Below are 23336 nucleotides of genomic sequence, written 5' to 3' on the forward strand. Positions count from 1 at the left end.
TATATGTCCTACAGCCAGCAGTCCCTTGCCCCGGGCAACCACAACTTGGCTGCTCTCTGACAGTGTTCTATAGGAGAGCTCTGTCAGCTTCCTCCTACAGGTGGAGCAACTTCTAGAGTGATGAACCTGCAATGAGTGCCCTGGTTCAGTCCCTCAGGGCTTCACCGGTCAGATTGGGCAGAGCATGTGTGCTCACAGTATGTGCATGAGGGTGGATCAGGGGCTCACACTGGGAATGAAGGCTAACTCCATGCGAAGCCAGTAAGGGATAGGGAAGGAGCCAGCCATGGTACCATGGGATCCTACCTCTTTTAAGATCCTACATCTTACAGCCACAAAGTTCCACCAGCTCACAGGTTAGCTGGCTCAACCCAAGTGAAGCCCACAGCTCTGAGCCTCCAGGTCAAGTTCTTTGAGCACCATGGCCAGATATAAATGTTGCTGCACCTACAGCCAGAGCAGGTGCCAATGCCATAGATGAAGGGGATGTCACAGATGAAGGAGGCGATGCAGCCTGAGGCAGAGAAGGTGCGTCTGCAGATACTCTGCAGTGTGTATGATACTAAATGCACAAAATAGCAAATTCAACCCACTCCTGCCTGAGAATTTTATCACACTTCAAGACCCTCCTGCCATATCTTGAAAGTTCCAACATCCCAATGGAACACAGGAGCCTGCTAACAAACAATGCCACCTGTCAATAAATGTTGGAAAAAAAAAAGATCCTATGTCTTAAATGACAACATGGATGAACCTAGAGGGCATTATGTTGAGCAAAGCAAGCCAGACACAAAAGGACAAATACTGTATGATTGCGTTACTATGAACCAAATATATTGTGTAACATACTGTATGATTTTTTAAAGTACATGTATCCAGTATATTTAATTGAGAAATGTATGTTTTTATTCAACTGTTTTCATTTTAGTTTTTAGTTGTTTATATTTTCAATGATTAAATGTACAAAATAAAGTTATTTTTTAAAAATACACTGTAACTACAAAAAAAATAGAAAATGAGCTTTTTAGGTCTGATGTCTCTTTCCAGGTACAGAGTTTTAAGGTTATGAAGGAGACAGCTCAGAGGCATGGTTTGGAGGGGGGTGGCAAAATTGAATTTTCCATTTTAGGTGGCTGGGGTGAGACTAAGGATCTCTAAGACAGGGGAGATTCTGAGTGAGACAGGCATCCCTGAATCAGTCAGATATCTCCAAGGAAACAGGAAACAATGATTGGAGCCAGATATCTCTGGAGCCTAGGGGTTTCTTCCCATGAGGATGCAGGCCTTCCACCCACTGTGGCCTTTGGGGACAGTGAAGATCACTGATATAGTGCTAGGATTTTTCCCATAGGATGTGCTGGACAATGGAAAAGGACATAGAGAGAGAGAGTAGGATTCTCCAGCAGAGAAATCCTTAACTCAACCAGCTGAGATTTGATGTCCAGTGCTGGATGGTCATTTGGCCATGGCAGAGGGGAGATTCCTCACCAATCAACCAGTCTCAACATGACCCCAGTCCTTGGTTTTTGGCACCAAATGTTGGAGAGAAAGGGGGAGCTCACTGGTATATGGAGACTGATTAAAGACAGAAAGTTTATTAGGAAGCTCTCCCAGTGGAGGGGATCTTAAGAATAGACTTTGGCCTACCTGCCAGCATTGTAGGGGTCTGAAGAGAGACTTCAGCCCACTTCTAGAAAGGGGGGATTTGAATTTATATAGTACATTCCTAGGTGGGGAAATGATATTCAGTGGGAGGCAGTTGAGGGTCTGAGTGAGGTGCAGGGGCCAATAGGAAGGCCTAGAGGTGAAAAATTTTTCCTTGTATTGCTAGAGGGTAGTGGGTTAGGGAGTTATGTTTTCTTGGAATGCTGGTGGAGCAGGTGGTGCTTTGATCTGCAGGGAGAGAAGGACTTTATCTCCCTTTACTCCAGTTTCCATGTGGTTTCTTTGTTCAACCTTAGGGGAAGTGATGTGTTTTCAGACATGTAGGTTTAAAAGGTGGAGGGACTTGTCTTTCCTTAATGCATATCAGGGGGAACTGAGTCAAAGCTTGTTAATTATTGCAAACCTAGTGAGAGAGAACCTATTCAGCAGGAACCTATTCAGAGCATAGGCAGTGCTTAATACAAGAGGCCAAGCCACTATGTCAAGACCTCATTGTTGTTGCAAGTAACTAAGAATCATTTCCTTCAATGAGTTAATCTTGATGGTTACCATGAGTCTTGATGGAAAGTAGAGGGAGGGAGGAATGAAGATGTAATGTGGGACATTTGGGGGGTGATGAGATTGTTCTACATGATCTTGCAATGATGAATACAGACCATGTCAACCTTCATTAAAATCTATAAAATTGTATGGTCCAAAATGTACACCATAGTGTGAGTCATTGACCATAGTTATTAGCAATGTTTCAATATTTATACATCAATTGTAACAAATATACCACCCACATGTAAAACATTATTAATAGGTGAAAGAGGAAAATGGGGAAGAGGGTGGATATATATGAACCACCTACATTCTGTACATGAATTTGCTGTAAACTAAAGCTTCATTGAATACAAAATGAAAAAATAATACACTGGGTGAATAAACAGAAGAAAATGTCACTGTACATACAATACAACAGATCTTACAGTGAGGAAAGACATAATGTCAATTTTTTCATTTTTTATTATTTCAAACTTTTAAAAATTTTCTTTTTTATTCATTATTTTAAAAACTATCATTATTATGTCATTTATATATATAATTATATGGCTGTATTTGATTACTTTGTTGGCTTCAATTTTGAAGAAGCTTTGGGTCACAGAAGGGTTACAGTTCTGGCAAGGGAGGATAATTGGTGTGGAGTGTCAGAGATGGGGGATGGATGCATGGGAGGTGTTTCACCTGGGGCATACCTATAAGGTATATGAATGTTTTCAAATGTTCATGGGGTATGATCACAGGTCAAGATGGGTGGAGATTCACACAACAGTCAAAGGAATATCAAATTCCCATCCTGGGGAATTCTACCACATTCTCTAATGGGACAAGAATCCCCTGAGGACAGCAGCAGTGATTAGTGAAGGAGAATGAATCATTGATGGCCCTTGATAGTGATGCCTATACTTATAAACCATTTATTTTAAACTGAAACTTAGCCTAGTATTGTACGTTGCCTAAGAGTTACCTTCTGAGAGATTTATTTTTGCTCAAAGGTGGCCTCTCTCCAAGCCAATCTCAGCATATAAATGCATTACCTTCCCCAGGTGTGAGACATGACTCCCAGAGATGAGTATTCCTGGCACTGAGGGATTAGCACCAACTAGCAATGGAACTGGAAAAAGACCTTGATCAAAAGGGGGAAATGGTAAAGACAAATAAGTTTATATGGCTAAGAGACTTCAAAGTGAGTCAGTGGGTCATTCCAGAGGTTACACTTATGCATGTCTCAGCAGGAACTCATTGACTGCCCAAGAAAATATTCCCTCAAATAGCAGGGTTCCTGGGGCTCTGGAGACATCCAGACACTATAGGCAGGGCAGACAGCTCAGGATTTGGTGCCCCGCCAGCAGGCCTTGTTTTGGAATTTATGTTCCCCAGTGTGATAGAGTTGTATTCAGATGTGGTTTTCCTACCCATACTCTTCTGACCCTTCTATTTGAACCTATAGTTAGTACTAGAGTTGATAGGTGTATGTCCAAGAGACATAAATCTTTGGGCTTCCCATGTAAAATTTGGGCCCTGAACCTCAACAGAGCTGTGACACCTACTGTGCAATTCATCAGACTAACCCAGACAACTAAAAGGGAGATTTTGATTGACAACAACCATCTCAAGGAACAGAAAGTCTGCAACTGTAAGCAAGATAATCTCATCTATCTGACCCATGGGATCTAAGCCCCCTCTCAATTAGGGATGGAGTGCACATCACCATCCCAGAATCCTCAAGTATGGCAAATGAATAATGGGCTAGAGTAGACCTACTGTTATTCCACTACAAACTTACTGTTGTCCTACCAATGGAAGAATGCTTATCATTGATGTGGATGCAGTGGCCATTGGAAGTTCTGAGTGGAAGGAGAAGGAAAAATAGGTGTAATTGGGGGGTATCTTTGGAACTTGGGATTTTCCTTAATGACATTACAATGACAGATACAGGCCATTGTATATCTTGTAATAACTTGCAAAAATGTACATGAGAGAGTATAAACTACAATGTAAACTATAATCTACGCTTAGTGGCAATGCCCCAAGATGTGCTTCTCAATTGTGGCCAATGTACCACACTTATGAAGGATGTTGTCATTGTGGGAAAATGTGGGAGTGGTAGGGAGCAGGACATATGGAAATCCCCTATATTTTTTAAGTAACATTTATGTAATCTAAGTTTCTTTTAAAAAATAAAAAAAAAAGTAGTTAGGTTCATTTAATATGTTATAAGTTGAATGGAAAGTTTTAGAAAGTGTACAAACATTAGAAGGGATTTTCTAACCTTCTGTTAATCAAAGTTGTATGGGTAAAATATCCATATAAATATTTAAAGATTGTGTAAAATCCCTAGAGATTTAACAATGTTTCCTGAATTACACTATATAACAGTGTATTTATTATTATTTTTATGATACTGTATGTCACAGAAACAACCTCCCCAACTGGGAATCAAGAGGCAATGCTTTGGTATGTACTCATCTAATTTGCCCCACCTCCACTGAAGAGGCAGCTACATAAAAAGTGTGGTCACCAGGGGGCTGCCACAGGCTTGTGCTTGACAGTATATTATCATGAGTAAAATAAAGTAACACCAGCACCGTATGCAGCAGTCCCAAACACTGTTGATTTATTGCAAGAAATTGGTACCCAATTTTGTCACTATAACTTCGTTTTAGATCTTGTTACTGCTTTCTTTAGTATTTCCTTAGACAAGTCAAGTCAACCTGCATTCATCTTCATTTAGGAAGGACAACAATGTATTGTACAGTGCTTCCCCAAGGCTATATACATAGTACAACCATTTGTCATGGCCTCATGACAAAGGATCTGACAGCATGGAAGAAACCTGTAGCTTTAGCCCTATTTCATTATATTAATGGTAATATGTTAACTAGTAATTTTCTTTCAGAATTAAAAGGAGCATCAGAGACAATAGAACCTCTTCTTGAGAGTCAGGGATGAAAAATCAATCAGGACAAACTGCAAGTCCCTAACTGCTCTGTCAAATTATCAGGCATTCTTTGGTCAGGTAAGACAAAAGCTATATTCTCTGTTGAATCAATAATGTACAATGTTTTCCCATACCACAAACCCCAAAAGAGTTCATGGCTTTTCTTGAGTTGTTGGGGTATTGGAGACTGTTCATTCCTCACTTAACTCAAATATTGAAACCATCGTATGTAGAAAGGTTGTACATGGGAGTGGGATGACCCCCAGAAGGCTGCTTTTAAAGAAGCAAAGAGGGCAATAACACAGTCATACACAAGCACTACAGGGAGGTGGACGCTGACTTACTCTGTGAATTATATGTGGCCAACAATGATATTGGCTTTGGGTATGGTTTGTGGCAAAGGCAATATTTTAAGAGAGTAACCTTGGGTTTTGGTCAAAATTATGGACAGGGCCTGGGTTATGATATAACCCCTTAGGGAAGCAGCTATGTGCAGCAAAATGCCTTGTTGCAGGTAGAAAGTTTAACCCAAAAGTGTCCAGTCATTCTGAAGATTGCCATCACTATCCAGGGTTAGATCACAGATACCAGGAACAGACCTTGCTCAAGAGTGCACAATTGAGTACCTTAACAAAGTGGAAATCTTATCAGCTGCAGCAGAGTGTCTTCAACACTAGCCCATTAAGTACCAAAATGCATAAAATCCTAGGCCCCTGCCTTATGTGGAAGATTCTTCAGTCCAAATTACAACCCCTAAATTCCCCATTGAAGAGTCCAATAAAGAAGGCATAGGAACAGTTCCAGAGAATTTATGGTGCATGGACAATTTGACTAGCTGACAACCTCCTGCATGGACAGTCATGGCTGTGCAACCCAGCACTGGCACTATTTGGTGAGAAACAGGCACCATTCAAAGCAGTCAATGGCTGAATTAAGAATGGTGTGTATGACTGAGTACATGAGCCCAAAAAAATGCATTATCAATCTGTACTGATAACTGGGCAGTGTACAAAGGCCTTGCCACCTGGATGGCAACTTGGAAACAAAAAAATGGACTATCATGGGCTGCCCTCTGTGGGGGATAGATCTATGGAAGGACATCTGGGATGTCTGCCAGTGGTGACAAGTAACTGTCTACCATGTTGCTGTCCACTCCTCTAACACCCTTCTTGGGAATATAGAGGGAGATGCCATCTGTGTCCCTACCTATTCCTCTAATATTCCTCAGGAATGCTGAGGCAAAGCCATACCACTGAGACCCTAGAACTAGTGGAATGGCTCCACAGAAGAAGACATTGTGGCTATTATCAGACCCTGTGGTGCTTAGCCCAGTGGTTCCAGCTTCCTGTCACTCCCCAGAAGCTCATGAACACCTCACATGAGTGTTCATCATGCTCACTTCAACATAATCACTGCAATAATTACCTCTTTGAATGGGACATATCAGATCAAGCACAAACTCCAGTAGCATGAAGGCAAGTGGATTACATCATTCCCCTCCCACTCTTGGAATGGGTCAGGGTATGCTTTCATTGCCACAGACACTGCCACAGCATTCTTGTTGGCCTTCCCAGTAGGAAAGGCCAAACAGTGGGCCATTATTCACTGTTTCAAAAAGGTACGTGCTGTACAAAGTGTGTCTGCCCAAAGTAAGTGACTGAGGAACTCCATTAACCAGTCACCTCACACAGTTTTGGGTGATGGACAAAATATTGCTTGGACTTTCCATTTAGCCTATAATCCCACTAGAGCAGGTCTAAAGAAAGGATGAATAACTTTTTAAAGAAACAAATAAAAGGCAGAGATCTTTACAACAATGGACTAAGAGACTGTATCCATTTAAATTTGGTGCTGGGGCTGCTGCCCCTGCTCCAGTTGAATGGCTAACAGCAGGACCAATGCAAGTGCTGAGAATACAAGTTAAAGGACCAATAGCTCTACAGCTCAAAAGAGGAAGTAATAATAATCTGTTGTTGCCTGTGCCTCAAACTATACAAACTGAGGAAAATGAGGTCCTTTGACCATGGTACTTACCTATGCAGGCTTCCTGGTTAGGAATATGAAGCCCATTGTGAATAGAAGTTGCCCAAAGCATTGTTATAAGACTACGTGCCATTAAAGTATTTATTAGTAACACCACACATCAGTGTTTAAAGGTCAGCTTTAGAATGCATAAATTGGAGTATCAAAAAATGAAAAAATGAAAAAACTTTGTTTTTGACGATTTACCTGTCATAACTGCAATAGGTGTTGCCCTATCTGTACAGTGGCAAGGCAATTTCTTTCATTTCTTCATCAGTGTCTACATCCTTTCTCTTTTTTTTTCTTCTAATTATTAAGTTTGTCTTCACAAAAGTTTTAGATCACAGTAATTCACATATACAATATAGTGTACTCCCACATATCCAACATCAAACACTTTGTCCCTTCCCCAGCAATTATCTTTTTACATGTTCATATTATATTTGCTGCAGCTGATGTACAGATATTGAAACATAGCTTTCAAACATGATTCCATTTGAGTTTACATTATGATTTTTATTTTAGATTATATAATTTTCTAAATTTTTAGTTATAAATGTTTTACATTATGGTTTACATTTTAGCCTATAGACTTTTATACATTTTTGGTGTAATTTAGATTGTCCTATATCCATCTTTGCATGATCTTGTATAACACTTCCATTGCCCCACAGTTACACTGATTCCATTTATTCAAATGGGGGACACATAGTTGGGAGAGAGTTCTCCAGGGCATGTATACAGGGTACATAAAAATGTTTGGATATTTTCATAGTAGTTACAGTTAAAAACAACAACTGAGGGAGTGCTGAGTTCCTAGCCAGGGGAACTCTATCACATTCCTCAATGGAACAGCAACAATCCCCAAGTGAAATGGCAAAGACCAATAAAGAAGGATGATCCAACAATGAGCCCTTGATACTGATGACTATGCTTATGAGCCTGTGCACCTGAAATATGAACTATGCCTAGAGCTGCAGGGTGCCTAAGAGTTACCTCCTGAGAGCCTCCATATTGCTCAAATGTGGCCACTCTCTAAGTCAAGCTCAGCATGTAAATGCATTACCTTTCCCCCAGCATTGCACATGACTTTGGGGATGAGGCTCCCTGGTGTTTACTACCAAACACCAGCTGATGATGTAACTAGAAAGAGACCTTGAATAAAAGGTTCAACTCAGACCAGCAGAATATCTCAGCCTACATGTAATATCAGGTGTTAAAAACTGCTTTTTGACCTTGAATAAAAGGGGGAAATGGAAAGGACAAATTAGTTTATATGGCTATGAGTCTCCAAAAAAGAGTTGGGAGGTCATCAGAGGGGTTGGGCTTATACGCGCCTCAGCAGGGTCCCAGAGAGAGCCAAAGTAGATACAAGCCCAGGTGATGATTCTCCTGAGGGCTACAGAGACCCATAGGATCTATGGTCATGGCAGATCTATGGTCATGGAGTTCAGTGCCTTGTCAGTTGGCCCTACTTTGGAGTTTGTGCTACTGAGTGTGATAGTGTTAGACTCAGATGTGACCTTTCTACACATGCCTCTTCTGTCACTTTTACTGGACCTGTGGTTGGCACTGGGGTTGGTGTATACTCAGGAGACCTAAATCTCTGAACTGTCCATGTGACAGCCAGGCCCTGAGCCTCAATAGACTTGCAACTCCTACCCTCTGGTTTATTGGACTTACATCAGCCAGCTAACAGGGAGGAGGAGAAAGCCAACCACCACACTAGGGAGGCAAGAGTACCTACAACTGCAAGCAGAATTACATCCATCCTTCATGTGGAATCTAAGCCCCCTCTCGATATAGAGGTGGAATGGACATAACCATCCCAGGATCCACAGGTTGTAGGAATAGAGTATGGGCTAGAGTGGACTTTCTGATATTCTACTATGGAATTATTGTGATTACTAATGGAAGAAATTGTAGCATTGATGTGGAGAAAGTGGCCACAGAAGCTGCTGATGGTTGGGAGAGAGAAGATAAGATATGATGTGGGGGCATTTTCAGGACTTGGATTTGTCCTGGGTGGGACTGCAGGGACAGATGCTGAGCATTGTACATCCTGCCATGACCCACTGTGACAGCTGGGGGAGAGTGTAAACTACAATGCAAACCATTATCCATGTGGTACAGCAGTGCTCCAAAATGTATTCACCAAATGCAATGAATGTCCCACATCAATGAAAGAGGTTGTTGATGTGGGAGGAGTGGGGCAAAGGGGGTGGGTGGTATATGAGGACCTCATATTTTTTTAATATAACATTTAAAAAAAATAAAGAGAAAAATCTTTATTAGTAATCAGGTGTCAGTTTTTTTCCTGCTGGGACCCTATGTGTGTCTATATGGACTCTCCTAATGCCTAAAATAGTTTTTGATGTCACCACAGAAAATTCAGAGTTTAGAAGGGGAAAATGTATGGTTTTGGAAATCTCCTCATAGGACTCCCCTACCTGGTACTTTATCTACTAATGGAAATGTTGCTTGTATATTGTTAAACCTTGTAAGGGAACAGGTGAATAAGTGCAGGCCTTTATTAGGATATGCTACATATGGTGGTTTGTTTAGGATGGTTAACCACTGAATCTATCACTCTAGACTGCATCACCCTGTCTGCATGGAACAATAGGAGAGAATCCATGATGTGGGGTGGTTACCCCCTGAGTTGTGTAATTTTACCCTCAAACTAGAAAATGATAGTCTTTTACAATAGTAGGCTTACCACTAAATAACTGGGGCTTGCCAGCCCCCTAAAGGATGGCTATGGAATTGTGGGCAAAATGGGGGCAGAATTTGGACCATAATTGGACTGCTTGATGCATGTGGGGAGAGCCTTAAGTCTCTGCCACCCTATATGACTCATTACCCTATACTTGAAGTAATCGCAAAATGATCAAGCTAGATATAGAGAAAAGTGTGCATCCTGATGGTTCTACCCATTGACCATTTTTGTGCCAGGTGGTCTTGCAATTGTCACTGAAAAACATATAGACTTTAGCCAATCACACTGCTCAAGCTCTTAATGATTCCATAGTAGCATTAACTTATCAAGCTAAGAAACTACCCAACTAAAAATGTTGTTTTACAAAATAGGATACATTACATGTTCTCACTGGAGGTGGGACCTGTGCCCTCATTAATGTTTAATGTATATATCTTCCCAGTCACTCACAATACATTTCACAAACTCTAAATCATAGGTAAGAGAACATGAAACACATTGATAAATTAGCTACTGACCCCTTATCTAATTGATTTACTTTCCTTTCTTGGTCCTGGTGACATGTTTTTATAGGTCTACTAGTTTTTGGTGGAGGACTTCTATTTTTCTGTTGTTTTTTATACTATTGCTGTGGAATGTGGATGTGATGCTTGTCCTATGGTCAATGTAGGTCACTACATGGGGGTGGAATATGAGAATCCAAGGACTGCATTCCTCCTAAATCCTCAGCATGTTGCCACCTGCATGACCTTGACATAAGTTAAAGTTTAGCAACCCTCCCCAGAGGGGAGATAATGTATAGATGGTACCATAACCTGAATCTCCTCAGAGTGGTAAAACTTCATTCCTGGATAACATCAACAGGCTTCATGTGTGTTTTCATGGGACCCTAGCAGAAACTCTGTTCTCATACCCTATGGAATGTTTTTCTTCTGAAACCCTCATATCACCTTTCATTTTCTTTTGTAGAGTGTTATCTTCATTCTCCAAAGGCCACAATTGGAGACTCTCTTCTGTTCATACATCTCAATAAAGTTTATGTCTGACTGTGCCAGGTACATTGTTTGGTCTTGCAGTCACACCAGCTCATGTCCTTCAGGAGTTGGGTTCAAACAGTTTAGAAAAGATAAAAAGACAAATTTAAAAATATTAATATAAGGGTAGGCTTAAAAATATATTAGAGTTAAACATAAAATGTGTGATATTACGAGAAATGAATTTAAATAATAGGATGAGGGAAGCGGACTTGGCCCAGCAATTAGGGCATCCATCTACCACATGGGAGGTCCGCGGTTCAAACCCCAGGCCTCCTTGACCCATGTGGAGCAGACCCATGTGCAATGCTGATGCGCACAAGGAGTGTGCCCAGTAATGAGAGCTGCCCAGCATGAAACAAAGTTCAGCCTGCCCAAGAATGGCACCGCACACACAGAGAGCCGACACAGCAAGATGATGCAACAAAAAGAAACACAGATTCCTGTGCTGCTGACAACAACAGAAGTGGACAAAAAGAACACACAGCAAATGGACACAGAGAACAGACAACTGGGGGGACAGGGAAGAGAAATAAATAAAAAAATAAAAAAGCTTTTTAAAAATTAAAATAATAAGTAATAGGATGATTCTTGTATTTATAATGAATTAAAAAGTCACTAATTATGGACCAGGTGGTGGTGCAATTAAAGCACTGTACAGAAGCTGGGGGACTGTGTCATGGGAAGTTTATTTTCCTTCCTCTTATGGTAGCACTCATTCTTTCTCTTAGTGACCGACAGCCCCTAAGAAAAGCCCCACAGCTGAAAACCTTTCTAAGGACTCAGGACAAAAAGATGATAGAATGTCAAAAGTCCAGAAACAAATGTGAAAAATAAAACTGGTATTTCCCATAGTCAGCATCATTTTCCCTTTGTTCTTTTGAAGAAATATATTGATTCTCTTTATTTTCTAATGTAGACTTGTTTGTCCTCTTATTTGTAGACTCGTTACAATGTTTTCAGTTACTCCTCTTCAAAGTAGAAACTAAATTGCATTCTGTGTATGTTTTCACATTAATGTTTAATTTTAGTGCAGAACCTTCTCTCATTTCAATCCCATAACAGTTCTTTGAAATACATATAAGTGCAGTGGTATATATGGTGGTGAGTTTTGTTTGTATGATTATATTTAAATAAACCTGTAAAATGTTTTGCTAAGAAATGAAATGTGATATTTCCAAGCTCCTGAATGCATATTTTCAAGAAAATGGAAAATCCATCCTCAAAAAAATTAAGTATAATTTAGAAGCATGACATCAGTTATAATGTCAAAAGTGTATGAAATAGACAGTGTTAAATTTAACAACTTGTACATAAATATCTCATAGCCTTCACCAAAGTAAATCTTAAAGTGAAATATCAAAAATATTTAAACCCCCTCTCAATCAGAAACAGAGTGGGCATAACCATCCCCAAACACTCAAAATTGAGGAAGGAACAAAATAGGGGGAATTCAACTATGGAATAAAGTAGGCTTATTATTATTCAAGAATGGAAGGACTTGTATCACTGATATAAAGGCATTGGCCATCAGAGGTTCTGTGAAGAGAGAAAGGGAAGAATAGGTGTAACATGTGAACATTTTTGGGACGTTTGAATTGTCCTGCTTGGCATTGCAATGATGGACACAGGCCATTATATATTTTATCAACAATTGTGTGGAGTACAGTGTAAACTATAATGTAAACCACAGTTCACACTTGGTAGCAATGCTTCAATATGTGTTCATCAGCTGTAACAAAATTACGACACTAATGAAAGACGTTATTAATCTGGAAACTATGGTGAAAACTATGAAAACTATGAAAACCCCTGGGCAGAGTAAAGGCCGTGTGATAAATTTGTGTTTGTGGATTGCCTGTGTGTGCAGTTGGCTGTAGCTTGGAGAAGAGGAAAGTCAAATAGGTGGGAGAGGGCATACGATAGACTCCATAATTTACAATCTTTCTCCTTCACCAGCATATTGCAATAAACAATACTGGGTCATTACATTTAGATTCTTAGCAATGGCTCAAAAGACTAGGGCATGTTTTCAGACCAGAGCTTCTCTCATCTAAAACGTGGATTTAAACAGGTACAGAGCAACTTTACTTGGTCACGATATCCTTGTTGCTCACAGAATGGCCTGTGAGGGTCATCATGAGCATCACCAGGAAGCTTATTAAAAATGGAGAGTTGGAGTCCCCACTCCAGAATACACAAGCAAATCTGCATCTTAATAAGATGTGCAAGTAATTGGTGAGCTTAGTCCTGCAAATTCCCAGCGGTTAGAAATTTCTCTGAATATTCTAAACTTAGACTGTGTTGATGGTTGTGCAACTCTGTGAACAAACCAAAAAACAAAATACATTGAATTATGCACTTTGAATGAATGAATTTTATGATGTCCAAATTATATCTCAACAGTCATTTATAAAAATTTAAAGGCTCAAAATGTACTCTCAAATATAAACTCTCTCAAGAATTGCCACACTAAGATCAAGACCTCAAATATTTTGGGAAAATACTTAAAGAGGAAGAAAAAGAATCACATGGTGTTTCCAGAAATAGATGAATTATAAGTGATAACTTGATGAGACTTATAGCTGTCTTTAAAAATAGTTGAGACCAAATAAAAACTATTTTTGAGGAGAAACGTCAATTAGCCAAGAAATCAAAATCTTGACAGTAACAAGTAACAATAGATTAGTGTTATGAATAAAGACCAAGTTACATGAATTTGTTAAAATTATTGTATTAGGAGGAAATATAGATCTTAAAAATGAGAAAAGTTTAAAAACAAGCATTAAATATGGAACAAACTAAAATAATGGTTAAAATGGAAGAAAGATAGCTACATGTTTCTTAGACTTACATTTTCAGATATAATATAAATTTCAAGGCTAGTTTTATGCTGTTTTTAAGAGATACAACTAAAGCAAGAAGTGGGTATGTTGGGAGAAAAATATGGAAAACGCCATTCCAGGCAAAAACTCACATAAAGGAAACTGATGTGGTGTTTTAAAATCAGGCCCCTTCCCTTCCAAAATGTACCAAAAAACAAAAAAAAATCATGAACTATAACTATATGATATAAGACTTAATCAGGGAGAAAATAGAACATATGTAAAATATACACACTTTTAAAAATACCATATAGGGAGGAGGCTTACCTGAGGCATACCTATCAGGCATATGAATGTGTTCAAGTGTACATGGGGCATTGTCATGGGGGTGGAGATACACAAAATAACCAAAAGAACACAAAAATTTCCATCCAGAGGAGTTTTGCCACACTCTCTGATGGGATAGCAAGAATCTCCTGAATACAGGGGCAGTGACTGGTGAAGGAGAATGTAGCACTGACAGGCCCTTGATATTGATGACTGTACTTATGAACCTTTTCTTTTGAAACTGAAACTTGGCCTAGTATTGTAGGTTGCCTAAAAGTTACCTTCTGAGAGATTTCTTGTTGCTCAAATGTGGCCACTCTCTAAGCCAAACTCAACATATAAATGCATTACCTTCCCCTGGTGTGTGAGAGATGAGTCCCAGGGATGAACCTCCTTGGCACCAAGGGATTACTACTAAGAAACAACTAGCACTGCAACTTGAAAAGGGCCTTGATCAAAAGGGGGAAAGAGTAAAGACAAATGAGTTTATATGGCTAAGAGACTTCAAAATGAGTCTGAGGTCATTCCAGAGGTTACACTTCTGCTTGTCTCAGCAGGATCTCATTGACTGCCCCAGTAAATACTGCCTCAAATAGCAGGGCTCCTGAGGTCTCTGGAGACATCTAGACACTATAGTCAAAGCCAACATTCAGGAGCTTTGTGCCTTGACAGTGGGCCCTATTTTGGAGTTTTTACTCCCAAGTGTGACAAAGTTGGATTCAGTTGTGGTTTCCCTACACATGGCTCTTCTGCCCCTTCTATTTGAACTTATATTTAGTACTAGAGTTGATAGGTTTATGTCCAAGAGACTTGTCTTTGGACATTCCATGTGCCACTTGGCCCCTGAATCTCAATAGAGCTGCAACTCCTACTATCCAATTCATTGGGCTCCTCCAGACAACTAATGAGGAAATGATAACAGACAACAAACATCCCAAGGAACAGAGAAAGTGTAATAATGCAAGCATGATAGTATCCATTTGTCCCATGGGATCTAAGCCCCATCTCAATTAGAGGTCATCACCATCTGATAATCGTCAGGAGTGGGAAATGAGCAATGGACTAAAATAGACTTATTGTTTTTCTACTATAGACTTACACTTATTCTAGCCATGGAAGAACTTTTATCATTGACATAGAGACAGGGGCCACTAGAGGTTCTGAGGGGAGGGAGAGGGAAAAATAGGTGTAATATAGGAGTGTTTTTTGGGAATTTGGAATTGTTCTGAATGAGGTTGCAATGACAGATACAGGCCATTGTATATCTTGTCATAACTTACAAAATTTTGTGGGAGAGAGTTGAAATTATAATATAAACTATAATCCCAAAATAGTGGCAATGCTCCAATATGTATTCATCAGTTTCAACAGATGTACCATACTAATGAAGGATGCTGTTAATATGGGAAAGTGTAGGAGGGGTAGGGAGTGGGGCATATGGGAAAACCCTACTTGTTTTTGTAACATTTATGTAATCTAAGTGTATTTAAAATTTTTAAAAAACTTCTCCTTCTTTGGAATTTATGATCTTGAGTTTGGTAGAGTTGGCCTAAGATGTGGACTCTCTATACATGCCTCTTCTGTCACTTTTACTGAACCTGTGGTTGGCACTGGGTTCATGTATCTTCAGGACACTTGAATCTCTGGATTGTCCATTTGCCAGCTGGGCCCTGAGCCTCAGCAGAATTGTAACAACTACTCTCCAGTTCATTGCACTTACCCAGGTCAGCTAACAGGGTGGTGAGGAAGGTCGACCACCACATCAGGGAACTGAGAGAGTCTACAACTGGAAGCAGGAGAATCACATCCATCAGCCATGTGTGATCTAAGCTCCTTCTTGATTTAGTGGTGGAGTGGACATTGCCATCCCAGGGTCCACAGAATAGAGGAATAAATATGGATTAGAGTGGATTTACTGATATTCTACTATAGAACTATTTTGACTCTAGCAATGGAAGAATTTGTGTCATTGAGGTTGTGAAGTAGACATGGAGTTGCTGAGGGCAGGAAGAGTGAAAGAGAGTGTGACATGGGGGTATTTTTGAGACTTGGGTTGTACAGAATGATATTGCAGGGACAGATGCAAGACATTATGTATCCTGACATAATTCTCTGAATGGACTGGTGGGAAGTGTAAACTACAGTGTAAACTAAAATCCATATGGTGTAGCAGTGCTCTAAAATGTATTCATCAGATGCAATGAATTTGCTACACTGATGAAAAAGGATGTGGAAGGAGTGGGGGGGGTGGGGAGTAAGGTATATGGGAGCCTCATATTTTTAATATAACATTTTGTGTGATCTATGTATCTTTAAAAAGTAAAAAACTTAAAATGATAGTAATAAAGAAAAAATGCACATACAGAAAGCCTATTAAAGTAAAATAAGAAAATAAAAATATAATATTCAGGTTTCCACATAGAAATATCTCCAAATATTTATATATATATATGTATGTATGTATGTATAAATCTCAATATAATCTCATTTCTTTATATTATATTTGTTTCAAAATCTATGCATCTCTTTATACAATATTCACTTTTTATTGGCGGGATTTATTTGAATATTCTGAATAAGAGTTCTTTGTCAAATATATATATATATATATATATATATATATATCAAAAACTGTCACCTACCATATGGCTTATCTTTTGGCTATTGTATTGTGGTCTTTTGATGGTCACAAGATTTTAATTTTAGTATAGTCCAATTTATCAATATTTTCCTACATTGTACTTGATATCATGTGCATTCCATGAATATGGTTCTTCAAATGTAGGACTCTAGGACTGATTCAATTGTTTCTTTGGCCCAAAATACAATGTTAAGTTCTTGCTAAAGAGAAAATGGAAGCTAATGATTCATTGTTGATTTTTAATGACCTGCTTGCATAGAGTGCCCAAGAGATGAAGTTATGGCTGCCTCAGTTGACTGATAAGTTGATGAGTAATCAGATGGTGAGTTGTTATAGCTGCTTCTGCCTGACAGAAAGGGAATGCCAAACTTAGGGATTTAAAGTTTCAGTACAAGAGTACTATGTAATTCAGAGCCCAGAATAAAACAGGGATTACTTAGGAAAATATAAAACAGGCTAATCATTTCAGAAGCAAGGTGATAATGTAGAGTTGAAGAAATATCAACTTCAGGGAGCAACTATCAAGCCTCAGGTCTGGAAGAACAAAAATGTAATAGTAGAATCATCAAAACTAAGGGGAATATGTTGTGCTTCAATGTTTATATCACATCTTTCCTCACTATCTAATTCTAGACTTAAAATGAATTTAACTCTGTAAATTGCAGACAAATGAGAGCAAGGCAAAATGAAAAATTGATTGTAAGCCTACAAATTCTATTTAAGTGGAAATTCCATTGACTTTCTTCCTCTACTCTGGAAGGGGATGATTTTGCCATATTTGCACATTCATTTCAATACTACTGATTAATGAACATTTGAGATGTATGGATTCTCCTTGGAACTCTTGCCAGAGATTTATGGAATTGTTAAAGTCATTCAGAATCAAGTTTAGATAAAACAAAGAGGACTCTGAAGGGAAAATATGGGTTGTTTTATTGGAGTAATGTACTTAAATCCCTGAAGACTGCTCTGAGGTTTTCAATATTACTAAGAAGATCAGGAAAGTAGACAAAGAAATAAAAGAAAGCAAAAAACAGTTATCCATTAAAACTTTCAAGGTTAGAAATGTCCTACATGCACTATCCAATATGATAGCTATTAGGCAACTTTCATTATTGAGCACTTGAAATATAGCTAGTCTGATTGAAAAATTGAATTATTAATTGTATTTAATTTTAATTAATTTAAATTGATGTCAGTAGCTTCTGCCATGTTGTACAGCAAAGCTAGGTAGTGTCATTTCTTTTCTTCTTTTTTTAATTTTAAAAAAGTCATTATTTTTTGCATTCTTATATTACTTTGTGCACCCAGAAATGCAAACAAAATAAAATGACTTTACTACACCACATACCCCAGTTCTGGCTTTGAAAATATAGTCATCAAAATTCTAGTATAAAAAGTTAAAAATTACTAATGGTATGTATCTTTATTACATTTTATTTTGTTGTCTCTGCAACCTATGCATCTAGATTATTTGTAGTGAGTAAAAAATGGGTTATAGTCTGATACCAAACTACCTGATATTTTATTATAAGATACCAAAGTTCAGCTTAAACTCAATATCACAAAATAAAGAAATAATGGTGTCAAGTAATTGTCGTTATCTCAACTCAGTGGTTTAATTTTTAATAAAATAGAAAACTGAAGTGGCTTTCTTTCATCTCATTTTTCTGTGTTGAAATTTAACATAATTTTCAATTAGCATATTTATGGAATATTTTTACTGTATTTATTGGCAAAGATTTGGAAATGTGTCCAGAACTTTAGACAACTGAAAAGCATAATGATTAAATTGCTGTTGAGGCAAAGCAATGGCAAACTATTACTATTGATAACATCTAAACTTTTGAGGATACAAGATTATTTTTTCCTTTTGAAACTATTTATAGTATTAGACAATTTAGTACCTGAAAAAATTAGCTTCTGTGAAGATCTGTCCTTTGAAATCTAAAAGGGGATCCTTTACCAAATATAGTTTTAGTCTACTCAAGAGAGTATCCAAAGTTAGTAGTTGACTTCTATAGACCATAAAATTATTTACAAAAATTATTTCTTCATCATCAATAGACAAATATTTGTTCTGTGCTTGAATTGCTGGACACTTTTCTAAACAGCAGATATGTGTAAAGTCTTCACTATTGTCCGTATGGTTGTATAAGTTGGCTTCCTCTAATTCAGTTTTTGGAATTTTAGTTTGAACTATGAATGTCTGCAAATTCATAGTTAATCTAGTAATTGTTAATCTAGTAATTGTTTCATAGTCTATAATTGTTTTCTTTTCAAGGACATCCTGCACAAACAGGCTTGCTCTCCATTGATCCAGGCTGAGATATCTGTCATTCTCCAAACTGAAACAACTGAGACTCTGGTCCATGGCTTCCAAAATTTATCATCAGTAACTCCTGAATGAAAATTTCCATCTTGATATAAACATAAAGGGAAACAAAGCAATAGTCTCTGCAAAACTTCTTTCTAAGTTTCATATAAATAGTCTATTGCACAAAATTTGAATGCTGGAAACATACCTTCTTTCTTCGACAGGAGTATGAGTTTCAACAGCTGCTTCTAAAGATTTTGTGATACCCGACTGATAGCTATCTGGCTATCAGCCTCTGAGGTAAAATTGCCTGCTATGGTTCATTGCTGGGAAAGTTGGCCATTTCCAAATATTATGAATAATATTAAAATTCTGAAAACCTTTCTAGAGAATAAACTGTGGTTCAATATGGTGATTAACATATAATCTTAAATAATAAAATAACTGGTGAATGCGTTTCTATCTTCAATATCAACCCTGCTGCCATGAGTATCTGACCTTTGGTTTGGAGAAAGTGAACAAATATGATGACATCAAGAAGGTGGTGAAGCAGGCATCATATGGCTCCCTGAATGGCATCCTGGGCTACACTGAGGACCAGGTTGTCTCCTGAGACTTTAACAGTGACACACAATCTTCCAGTTTTCATGCTGAGGCTGACTTTGCCCTCAGCAAACACCTTGTCAAGCTCAGTTCCTGGTACAGCAATGATTTAGGCTACAGCAAGAGGGTGGTGGACCTTATGGTCCACATGACCTCCAAAAAAGTAAGAGCCCCTGGACCACCAGCCCCAGTAACAGCATGAGAGGAGGAAAGAAGTAGTCACTGCTGGGGAGTCCTAGTCCAACTTGATCCCTCATAGCTGAGAATGACCCATCCTCTACAGCTTCCATACCAGACTCCTGAATGAGAGGAGGGGCTCAGAGGGCCCTACCTTATCATGTACCATCAATAAAGTACACTGTACCCAGTCAAAAAATAATAATTAACAAATTGATGAAGGAGACCAGAAAACTGAAGTAAAGAGAAAAATTTATAGACAACTAATAATTCCAGTAACACTGCCTATAGCCCTAGGTGCTTAAAAGTAGTTAGGTTCACAATGAAATGGAAATTATATTCAGTTATTTACCCTCATGGTCATGTACTTTTCAAATAATTAAAATAAAATACAAAACAATAGAGGAAAGATGGTAATTACTCTATTCTATATATCCTAAAATAATTACTAAACTGCTAGCCAAACATGTAAACAGAAAATCTTCTTTTGGGGCTATTTCTAAATTTTGACTAATGTGTGATTGGTATAAATAAACCATATTCTTATAGAATCAAAACACAGTGTTAGAGTAAAATCTACCTGGAGGCAGATATTTAATTTATATGAAGTAGAAGCTTTGGATTGATCTTCTTGGATATTTGAAATAGGTGTAACCTTTTAGGTATTAGTGTGCATCAGGTACAAAAATTGACAAACTACAAAGGAATAGTATCTCACAAAATGGAATGAGAATTTTACATGTTACTAGATAAATATCTCATCCGAAGAGAAAAATGGACAAAGAAATTGGACTGAAATTTACAAATTAAATCTTACACATGGAATATAAAAATTGAAAAATTAAGTTATATCACTAATTTTCCCATATGAGCAGAAAAATAATTTCAAAAAAACTTATTAAAGCTGGTTAAAACACAGTGAGAACGATACTCTGATATTCTGCTGATAGTAGTGGTAATTGATGTTATTTTCTAGGGATTAAACATTTTACTATAACAGTCAATTTAACAAATCACATTTATTGGCCTGGAGGTTGTATTTTCAAGTATGATTTTAAAAGTCATCATCAATATAAACAAAATTGCATGTAATAATAAATTAATTGAATACTCCAAGGTAACCAAAAGAAGATAGATGTAATATGAGTTTTCTGTAGGTCCTAGGATAATTTGAATTGGAATATAAATAGAATAACAAGTAACAGTGAAATGAGCTTATAAATAAGTGGAGACCTGAAGAATCTATTCTTAAATTGTTGAAGATTAAAAAAAGACAGAAGATGAAGAGGAGAATAAACAAGAGAAAGAGGAAAGGGAAACCATAAAGTCCAGGATAGAAAGTAGGGATGAAGGAAGGAATTACAGAATAAAAGGGGGGAAATGGAAAGAAAGGAAAAGGAAGGCACAGAAATTTGTGGTAGAATATTGTATTCAGAAAAGGTGAATTAGAGTCATAAATATGTGGAGATGAGACATGTTCAGAATTATTTCAGGACTGTCATAGACTGTGATTCCATATAACAAAACAAACCATTCCTGATGATTTTCTATACTGATCTGGATAATAATAAGAATGTTATCATCATGACTTTTATACATTCTTAACTCTTAAGTGACCAAAAATCACCACAATTTGACAAATCCTATAATGTTTCTGCACTGAACTCCACAAGTAAATATTTAATTAGCTTGGATCAACAGAATTCTTAAAGACAAGTTATGAATTTTTACGCCTTCCCATTTTAACTACAGATGCCCTAAAAATAAAGTCACTTCCAGAAATAAAAATTTTAAAATGCTATTTTCATGACAACTCTAAAATTTTGGTAGATTGCAATGTATTTGGAAACACTCACTGTGAGTGTAAAACATCCAGAATTTGCTCCCAAATAGAACATGATAATATGAAATTGATACTGGAAAGAGAAATATTGAGTCAAGCATTTACAAACTCTCATTTATTACACAGAAAATAAGTTAATAAAATATTGACCTGGTACACTCTTAACACAGCACAATGTTAAATTCTCTTGATTAGAAATTGGAAAATAAAGATGTCTATCTTTAAAAGTTGTTCATATTAATTAAAACAATATTAAAATCAAGAAATCACTTTGCAAGTTTTATCACTATCACTTTTCCTAATGCTGTCTGCATGTCCTTGTTTCTCAGACTGTAGATGAGAGGATTCAGGGTGGGGGATAACACCGTGTAAAGCACAGATATCAACAATTTCAGGTAAGAAGATTTGATATTTTTTGCAAAATATGTAATACTCCCAGAAAACAGGAACAGTATCACCAGAGTGAGGTGGGACAGACAGGTTGAAAGAGTTTTTTGTCTTATCTTTACAGATGGGATTCTTAGAACAGTGGTAAAAATGTGAACATATGAAACAACCATTAAAGAAACACACAAAAACCAAACAACAGCTAAGAATAATAAATGTATCTTCTAAAATGTGCTCTCCATAACAGGAAAGCATAAGCAGTGATGGAGTATTACAGAAGAATTGATGGACTATGTTGGACCCACAGAAACTGATAGAGAATGTACCTGCTACATGAATGGCACCATAAACACATCCACTGAGCCATGATGCTGTTGCCATCTGCACACAGGCTCCTCTGTGCATAATGCCCTCATAGTGCGGAGGATGGCAGATGGCAGCATAGCGGTCATAGGACATCACTATAAGGAGAGCATACTCTGTGCCAAAGGATAATACAAAAAGAAAAACTTGCATGGCACATCCTAGGAAGGAGATGGAATGACTGTTGTTCAAAAAGTTCATGATGGGCTTAGGAAGAGTGACAGAGATACAGCAGATGTCAATGAAGGACAAATTCTTAAGAAAGAAATACATAGGCACTTGGAGATGCTGGTCAGTGGTGGTGATGATGATAATGAGGAGGTTCCCCATCACTGCTGCCAGTTAAATGAGGAGAAAGAGTGTGGCATACAGTCTCTGTAGCATCCAGTCATCAGGGAATCCCATGAACAAGAATTCCATTATGATGGTCATGTTGATAAATTTCTCAGGCATGCTAATTCTTCAGAGTGAAAACAGAAAAACAAAACACAGCAGGCTTATTCAGAGCTCTGCACCCGATCTCTTCTGCTAGTGCCTTAAATGCTTTTCTATTATGAGTGGTATGCTTAGTTATAAGTCTATTATGGGATAATTCTAATATGTGAAATTGATTTCCTTTTAAAATATGTAGAGTGAATAATAATAATATAAACATTAATAAATCTGCCTATGAGTGGGGCATGAACACAGAAGGGCTACATCACTGACTGTGCCTTCAGATTCTGGAAGGAGAGAGAATAGTTTTGGAGCATATTCTGAATACACTAGAGCTAAATTTGTTTACTAACATGATCAACAAAATATGTTCTCCTTTACCTACAAAGTTTATTTTATTTATTATTTATTTATTTTATTTATTTTAAAAATCCTTATATATTTGTGCACTTTTCTTGACCTCCAGCAGAAAATATTTTAATTTCCTAAGAATA

At 37.7% G+C, this 23336-nt stretch overlaps 1 pseudogene; it reads right to left on the reverse strand.

Moving 5' to 3' along the window:
* Window positions 1-21923: 21923 nt before the first annotated feature.
* LOC139438560 (olfactory receptor 14A16-like) lies at window positions 21924-22839 on the reverse strand (annotated as a pseudogene).
* Between the last annotated feature and the right edge of the window lie 497 nt (window positions 22840-23336).

Source organism: Dasypus novemcinctus, unplaced genomic scaffold (genome assembly GCF_030445035.2).
Source record: "Dasypus novemcinctus isolate mDasNov1 unplaced genomic scaffold, mDasNov1.1.hap2 scaffold_69, whole genome shotgun sequence".
NCBI classification, from domain to species: domain Eukaryota; kingdom Metazoa; phylum Chordata; class Mammalia; order Cingulata; family Dasypodidae; genus Dasypus; species Dasypus novemcinctus.